General features: G+C 35.5%; 1 long non-coding RNA gene across 1 annotated transcript; it reads left to right on the top strand.

The window, feature by feature from the left end:
* The first annotated feature begins 500 nt into the window (after positions 1 to 500).
* Positions 501 to 2885, top strand: LOC117274300 (uncharacterized). The gene is made up of 2 exons (XR_011408125.1): positions 501 to 1064; positions 2112 to 2885. It is a non-coding gene; the product is annotated as an uncharacterized lncRNA (long non-coding RNA).
* The last annotated feature ends 6038 nt before the right edge of the window (positions 2886 to 8923 follow it).

Below are 8923 nucleotides of genomic sequence, written 5' to 3'. Positions count from 1 at the left end.
ATACAGTAGGTGCCATACCAACCGACTATAACGCGGCTCAGTAGGTGCCATACCAACTGACTATATATATATATATATATATATATATATATATATATATATATATATATATATAATGCATGCTGGACTCATGGAATCACATATTAAATCTTTTGGAGTGACGTCGGGTTGTTGCACCTTCGATTAACGTTATGGACATCCATACCATCAATATGGACCTCAATAGGATTCAAGGATCAGACATATACATGCTTAGAATCTATATAATTATATCAAGCAGGGAGATGAAAGTCTGATGTGGCACTTCTAATATGTCAGGATTTATATTTATCTATTTTCTTAGAGTTTTACCTCTTTTAATGAAAAAATAGTGCAGAGTTAAAAAAAAAAAAAAAAAACAGAGCCGTCTTTTCATATTCCTTCTGTTTTTAAAATTTATAAACCCTTTCCGAAACGTCTCTTTACTTCCCCTTCCCAGGTAAAACTCCTCATTCTTTATACACCACTTTATAACGCCTTCCTCTCCTCTTCTTCCTTCCATTCGCCGGTCGTCTTTGCTCTTCATTATTTTTTTTTACCTTAAATATTTTGTTCTGTTATTCTTTCCCACAAGTTTCAACTACCCTTCATATCCTTTTTCTCAATTTATAGTTACCACATCTCCAAAACTAGCAAGATTTCTCTGAAGAATCACATGTAAATATTTTTCGTTAGTTAATGATTGACGAATATTTGCTTCACTTTTTTCGCATTGTAGAATTTGATGTTATGTTGACAAAAGTTACCATTTTTCTCTGTTAGTATGTATTTGTGTATTTTGAGATTCGTATGTAAGGACTAAAGGCTTATCATGTGAAAATGCATCCCTGTATTGTTCCTCAGATATCAAGTTTCACTCTTTTCACTATTTTTATTCTGTTTGCGATTAAATCACCTTTCATTTTTGTGTATTTTTCAGTTCCACATGTCTTTTTGATTTACATATCAAGACAGAAGTTAAAAAGTGTCAACATGAGTCTATTAATTACCAAATTTTTGCTCCTGGAAAAGCCAAAACATGCAAGGTACCTACTCTTTCTCATAACACGAGAATTTAGGCGGCTTAAGTAAATTATACTATTAATTTTTTATTTGCATCTTTTGATTTCTTTTGGCTTGGATTTCTTCTTTGTTCTTTCTCTTTGTTTCATTGTGTTTTGGGCATTGGTGTGATGTTTACAAAGCACAGTGATGCCAAAAAGGAAGTAATTGTTTCGTTTAGACAAAATTAATTTAGTCTGACTAGGGGCTGAGATTTAATGCCAACGTTAAAATGGTAGATTGTGTTCAGACACCCTTTACCTCGGATAAATTCATTTCATTAGAGTGAACCCATATGTTAAATGAGAAGTTTGCATACTGGTTCATCTAAATAATTTGACACAAATAACTTTGAGTTGAATAGACACCATTAATTTTGAATTTACCCAGATAGACATGAAATTGAGATTCGTTCAACTATACTGTCAAATTTTCTTTTAGGATAGTTTCAAAACTTTTTTCTGTAATAAGTAAAGAGTTTACTCGATGTTATGTCAATTCCTATTATTACTCCATGTGATAGCGTTCTTTGTGTCTTCCTTCCAATGTTTGCGCATTTAAAGAGCTAAATAATTGTGACACAATCTGATCATGGATAACTAAGGGTTGTCAATTAGTTAGTAAATTAAATCTATCATCACTTTTCACTATATATTTCCTTATAAATCTTTATTTAGGTTTGAAATACTCTTGAAAGTACAAGAAGAGAATATAATATCACTTTTTTCCCCTCTTCATCATCTTCTGTTGCTGAGTATTCTTCTTTTCTCCCACTCGCCAAAGAGGATTTATCTTTAATTTGTTCTTGTTGTTACTCTCAATTCTCAATATAATGTGAATCTCTTCTTTATAATTTTAGAATATAGTTGTTCGCCTTCATGTTTAGAAACAATATGAAGTTTAATTTTGGAAATCATATGAAGTTGAAGGTGGGACTTCTGCAACTTCACTATCAATTGAGCTAATTTACTGAGATATCTAAAAACTACAAAAAAAGAGTAACTGTTTGATAGTATGATGGGATTTTGCAGGAATTGATGAGATCTCAATGTGTATGAATGATAAAAAATTAATCATTATCCGAGCAACTGATCCAGTGAGTGTAGTGAGCAAACTAACGGATTTTTGGCCAGCACACATAGTCTTATGAGTTTTGGACCACCCAAATTAAGAGCCAGAGAAGGAGGAACTAAAGAAAGAAGATGGCAAGAAAGAAAGAAGAGGATAAGGAGGAGCACAAAAAAGAAAAAGCACCGAAAGAGGGAGGAACTAAAACGAGCCTTAAAGTAAAGAAGAAGCTAAGAAAGAGAAATCCAAAAAAAAGAAAGGCAGAATTACAACCAATGCCACTTTCAGTTCATTCTCACAAATTAAATCAATCTAATCTAGCTTTGGTAGGAACAGTACCAACCTATTTTTTATCATCTGAAACAGCTTTTGCTCATGCTAAAGCAGATGTATAGAATAGTGAAACCATATTAACCGAGGTGAACAAGCACCAGCAACAACACATGCACCAATGGCCTGATATGACAGTAAATTATGAACAAAATTAGTTTAGCTAGAGAACTTTCTACTCTCCATACGTAAAAAAAAAAATCGTACAATCTCCCTTCTCTTCCATTTTCCTATTTCATTTTATTGCAAGAAGAAAATAATTAGATTTATTATTCTTCATAATTTTTCTCTCTTTGTTCTTTCTCTACCATTTGTAAATTTGTGCATAATTTCTCAAATCAGTGTTTCCTTATAAAGTCTCAAAGCCTTTTCATTTCTCTAGAACGATATATAATTTCTAATTTTTATATTGATTTTTACAGTACTTATGTATCTTAAATATACTGTTATAATTCAGAGTATTTTATTTTGTTTACAGCGGCGTGAAACGCGGATAAATTTACTAGTAACTTTATAAGAAAAGAACAACATGGACAACCTTAGTTTCTAGGAATAGATCTGTTATGAAATAAGGTATTGTTTACGTTTATTTTACTTTATATCATGCCAAAAGAAAGAAGGAAGTTCCTTTATATACCTTTTCAATCTTCTCTTCAGTTGTCAACCAAGCTCCGTATGATCTTCTTACATCTCCATTTAGTAAACCGACTTCGTCGCCATCACATAAGCTTTGTAACTCTCATATGTCAAAACCAATATTCTACAAGAAAATGGACATCACCTCCCCTGTTTGTAATGCATCCCATAATTACTAAAAGTCACCAAACAGCCCAAACAATGACCAGTAGCTATATGGAACACAACCAGCACAATAACACGTCAAGCGGCAAGCTCGAATCACGTCTAATAACACTATATTTTGAACCCTTTCTCTCTTATTTATATTCAGGAAAAATATTGATAGTAACAATAAAATATACTGAAGTTATTCCATAAATTTTCTAGCCATAAAACACTGCAAGAACACCTCCCAAATAGTCCAACAATCAACAAGATTACTAACAAGCCTTTTGATCGATATCTCACATGTTTTAGCTTTAACGAGTTAGCCGTAACTTGTATAAACTCAAATACATATAGAGTAAAAGGTTACATACCCTTAAGCAGATAGAACAACTCCAATTTGAGCTTACTTCACCCCAAAATTTCCTTCTAATGCAGCCACAAGAACAAGGAAGTGAAACTAACAATCAATTCGGGTTTCTCGGCTCTAGAATCACTTTGGAAGACTTGAAATCACCTAGGGTTGATATGAAAACCTTGGGAGAGTATGTTAAAGAACTTAAACCACTTTAACCAGCTCCCTACACGAGCTGGAACCACACCAAAATCAGCAACCACAAGAAGAACAAGAAACTCACTAGCGCCACGGGATTCCCGCCACTTGATTTGTGTTGTTTGCCCTTGGTTTGGGTTTTGGATCATTATAGAAATTTGAGAGAAAGTTTTTAGGTGTCTACGGTCTGGAGAGAGTGAAATATAATAAGTTAAAACGGGCTTTAAGCGTCACATATATATCAAGATATCTCAACCGCCTAAGTGGGTCCCATATGGAGCGGCTTGTACAGTCTCGCAAAAATACGAATATCTCTCTACTCTGATGTCGTATCGACAAACGATTTAGTGATTTAGAAACTAGACTCGTAAAAATTCAACTTGATAGGTGTATCACCCCATAATTCGGATTATATTGAGAGAAAAGCTCTGCTACATTAGACTTACATTACCGCATATTTATGAATGCAACTTGTGATAACCTTTGCCAACTTTTGTTCCACAACTCGCTTGACTTCAAATATCAACATAAGACTATCATACGACTGTAATAAATCATAACATAATGTCATTATATTGTTAAGCACCCTAGCATTACCCCAAAAGTACATGTTATAACATTCCCAATTTGTCGACTTCGACGAAACTTATTTTCTTCAATTCGTTTTGCTTTTAAGCCTTCCAACCCTCTTGGTACTTGTTATTCATGATATTCAATATTTGTAGCCTCCAAGTTAGCACGAGTAACATACTTTATATTTTTCCAAATATAATCTCATTTCTGAGCTTATCTCAATCGACTTACTACGAACTCTCACGTACGACAACATGGGGTGTAACATTATTCCCCCCTTTGGAACGTTCATCCTCAAATGTTGATTGATGCGCTTATCAGTATCATAACTAATAGCTTTTATGAATACTATAATACTGTCCTTGCCATCTAGGCAACTGTTCTATGAATAAATCCAAAGGCCAAGGCATTCCCCCCTTAGGCCTCTTTCTCACACCATGACTTGTGATCGGAATTTTTCCAATCTCATAACTGTTGCTACCTTCTGTCATGTAGCCTGTACGACTCTGTCCTTGTATGTACGCCTATACGACTCTTCTCTTCTTTTTCCTCTAGCTTTTAGCCAATCTCTAGGCCTCACTTTGTAAACATATATAGAACTATGACAAGTTGTTCCTCTAGGCATCTATAGGTGTACTGAAGTTCTTCGCTCCGTACTTTGTCGAACTTACGACTATTGCTATATTTTGTTTTATAGCCTCGGTTATCTATCCTTATGGTTTTACTGCATATAGGTAGGCCATACTATTACTATAACACTTACTTCAGTTTGTTATTACCGAGGTTTGCTACCTAACACTAGGTTACTCGCTGCTTATCCTATATGTATAAATCTAAGTCCTTTAATGATTCCTAATTACTGTTCATCTAAAGAATGGCATCCTAATCTCCTCTCATACTTTGGAATTTTTATCCACGTATTGTTGATTCACCTTAATGTCGATCTATAATCTATCACTGAAAACTTGAAACCTCTTACGTAATACATTGTCACTAGGGCTCACGTCTCATCGAGGAGCATTTGAAGTGATTTGCCTGATCCACCTAGGGACGATACTATACTTCAATAACTGTATTTTATAGCAACCCAACGTGATTCATCTTATGGGGGTATTCTAATCCCGTGCAATTCATGAAATCCCTTTTCTTTGAATCATTACTCAATCAAAGGCATAAACGTCTTTCTCTTATCTATCACAATTACACCCTTATTCTAATTCCAGGGCAACATTCCATCTCTTCTAAATGCTCCTAGTCTTAGACTCCTCCAAGTTCATTCAGGCTATACTGAGCTTTCTGTAACTTACGAAAACCATCAGCTCTCTTGTTTTGATGGGCTTACCTCCGAGGCATTACCTATTCTTGTCACCTTATCACTCACCTTTTCTTATCCTTACCACTATCTACCTAAAACTTTGTCGCTCTACGATACATTAACTTGCGACCTACACATATCTATTTATACTACTCGCATCCTTCCTTTAACTTGCTAGCACCATAGATTTCCTTTTGTGCCTTCTCAGTTGTCTTTAAATGTGAGCAATTATTTTTCCTAGTCATTATACCACTTGTTGCTTGGATACTTGCTTTTCTTCGTGCCCACGAATACTGGAATTCCATGCAACCCATGTGATCTCGAATATTACTTTTGATTTTACTTCCCGTTCATTAGTCCCGATAGGTGCCTCTTTCTTATAGAGTGCATGCAATGTTGTAGGTAGAGTGTTGTTACAAGATCATTTCTTCTTTAGGTCACTATGCTTAGGTTGAAGCCTTCTTGCTTATTTCCTCAGCTAGTCTTTCGTTGTAGTACTTAGGGGAGACCCTTTGACTCTTGTAATGCTGCAAGCTTATTACATCGTATACCCAAAGGATTTTTGATGTTCTCACTCGCCTATAATTCTCCTTAGTTACTTACCTCCGCGTCCTTATGCTCGTAGGGTTGCTTCTGAATTGCAATTTTGACTATCTCCCCTGTGGCACTGTCTTTTATTTCTGTAACACTTATACGGTACCTTTAAATACCCCAACTCCTATCTAAATATTTCTCAAATATCACGATGTCATCATATCTGCGAGACCGAATTCCCGATGTTGGGTTTTACTATGTTTATCTTGCACGATCTATTGATTTATCTGTATATTCTTGTCTAGCCATAACTAGACTCTTTCTGAATTAACTACTAACTACTCGTTGGTCCATTCTCATATCTATATTCCGTGTAATCTCTCTTGGGTTATTTTCTTTGTCTTAACTTGCCTCTCATACTGGCTCATTATGTATCAAGTGTTCATTCACACTTATTTATCAATAACATCTGGTGCCGGAACCCTTACTGCCTCTCCTTGGCATCATGCTTGCGTAATATTCTGGATTGGTATCATATATGTGGGATCTGGATAAATGCAATCTCATTCCTTTAGTGGTATCATACCATAGTTTCCTCTTCATCTTTGGCATTTTTTCCACATATTCACTAATATCTTACTCGCCTAGCGGTAACCCTTCTGTACCAAGGATAACTTAATTCCTTACGCATGAGGGTGACACCCAGTATAGTTGGAACCCTTAGTCCCTTAAGCTTAACTATGGTCACAGTGCTTGCTTTAGGGAAGCATCTTCTTGAATGACCTTTAAAGGTTATTCTTCTGTTGTCCATTAAATTATCGTCGAAATGCAATCTCTGAAATTCTGACGATGCCGACTATTATCAAATCCTTCAGTCCCTAATTCATGTTCAGTTTATCTTGTTCACTAGCCCTTACTGATTTATATTACTCTGGGGGGTCTAACCTTTTCTTCTGGTAATCACGTTCGAGTCACCAACTCATTTCTCAAAATGAGGATGACTTTTGGACTATACTCTTGTATTGTCTCAAGGCCTGTCACCTCTTGTCTTTTCCTTCACTTGACTATAGATTTTGTCATCCTGTCATATTTTAATTTACCGTTATCACCCATTTATCACATCTTATGTCGCGCCCCGACCTCGTGGAGCGCGGCCGACACTCAACCGAGATACCCCGGTTAAGAAAGCCTTCTAGATGCCTTGTATCCAACTTTGTCCCTTAACAACATAAGAATCAGTACAAGTGATAGATATGAGAAGAGTCAAGTGTTCCACATTCTTTTTCCATTACTAAAGGATATTTATTTATGATTTCCAAAATATTACAAGTTTATAGATATGATAAAAAATATGTTTGCCCAAACACCACTCACAACCTGTCTACGAAGCCTAAAAGTAAAACAAAAGAGTAGTATGGAATGCCGGTGACAAGGCCCCCGGCTATACCTCATAACATAAAGTACAATGTCAAATGACATGAAGCCCAGAATAGAGTAGGGCTCACCAAAATCTTCTGAATAGAGAGTAACTACTAACAAGGATCAAAACCGCCCGCTGACAAACCACCGGCATCCATTGAAGATGCAGCGCCCCCGACAAAAGGGACGTTAGTACATATGGAATAGTACTAGTATGTAAAGCTAAATATCCTCTTTCAAAATAGAATGCCAATATAAGAAAGGAAAAACCATAGAAATAACAAGTCACAATCAACAATATCTAATTGCCCAGTTAAACATAATAATTTTTAAAATACGAAAGTAATATATATTTTTGGTTGGGAGATCATTAGAACCGATATAACATCGTGTTTTTAGCACGGAGTCCGATCACGCCCGATCGGCTAGACCATCTCCCCACAAATAATGTGGTTTGACATGTGATGCAAAAAAAAAGGTGTTACCAAGAGTAGTACCACCATGTGCGCAACATGGCATCCGATCTCCACCCGATCGGCTAGGGCGCCTTCCCACATATGCCGTGTGGGTTGACATTCCAATTCACAGCTAATATCAATCTCATACCAATTAAGGGGAATAATCACAATCACTTCAATATTTTAATCTCATCCAAAATAAGAGGAATAATCACAATCCACCCCTACACCGGCACATGTAGTTTTGGGTGTAGGCTTTATGACTCACCCTTCATCGTTTTGCTAATGATGCTCCCAAAAATATTTTTGTTTTGCACACAAGGGAAACACAAGTACAAATATATTTTGTATTCACCTCTTAACCTTTCACCCTATATATATATATAGCTTCGTTAGTATTTTCAACCATTCACAACATCATTATTTCCTTGGCTCTCTTGGCCATACTTATGTTTCTTCATCCATGGCACGTTGGCCGTATTTCATATTCCACATTATCATTTCTTTACCTTCATGGATCATCATCACAAATATCAACAAATTGAATTTTTCGAAAATCACAACTTTAGGTTTATTAGTAACGAAGACTTTAAACACAATGGATTTCTTTTCAAGAAATGAAGTAAAATGATTGGCAATCAAAGCACAAGTTAAAATCATAAACGAGTAACAAATCATTTATTATTGAAATACTTTTCCCCAAAAGGGCAATACACAATTTCAACTCATGAATATATAAGAGCTCAAAACATATTGGAAATACGTACAAAGAATAGCATTAGTTAAAACACACACATTTGGGCATGACTT

The sequence above is a fragment of the Nicotiana tomentosiformis genome, chromosome 5 (genome assembly GCF_000390325.3).
Source record: "Nicotiana tomentosiformis chromosome 5, ASM39032v3, whole genome shotgun sequence".
Classification (NCBI taxonomy): domain Eukaryota; kingdom Viridiplantae; phylum Streptophyta; class Magnoliopsida; order Solanales; family Solanaceae; genus Nicotiana; species Nicotiana tomentosiformis.
The sequence above is the reverse complement of the archived record's forward strand: the minus strand, read 5'-3'. Positions and strand labels throughout refer to the sequence as shown.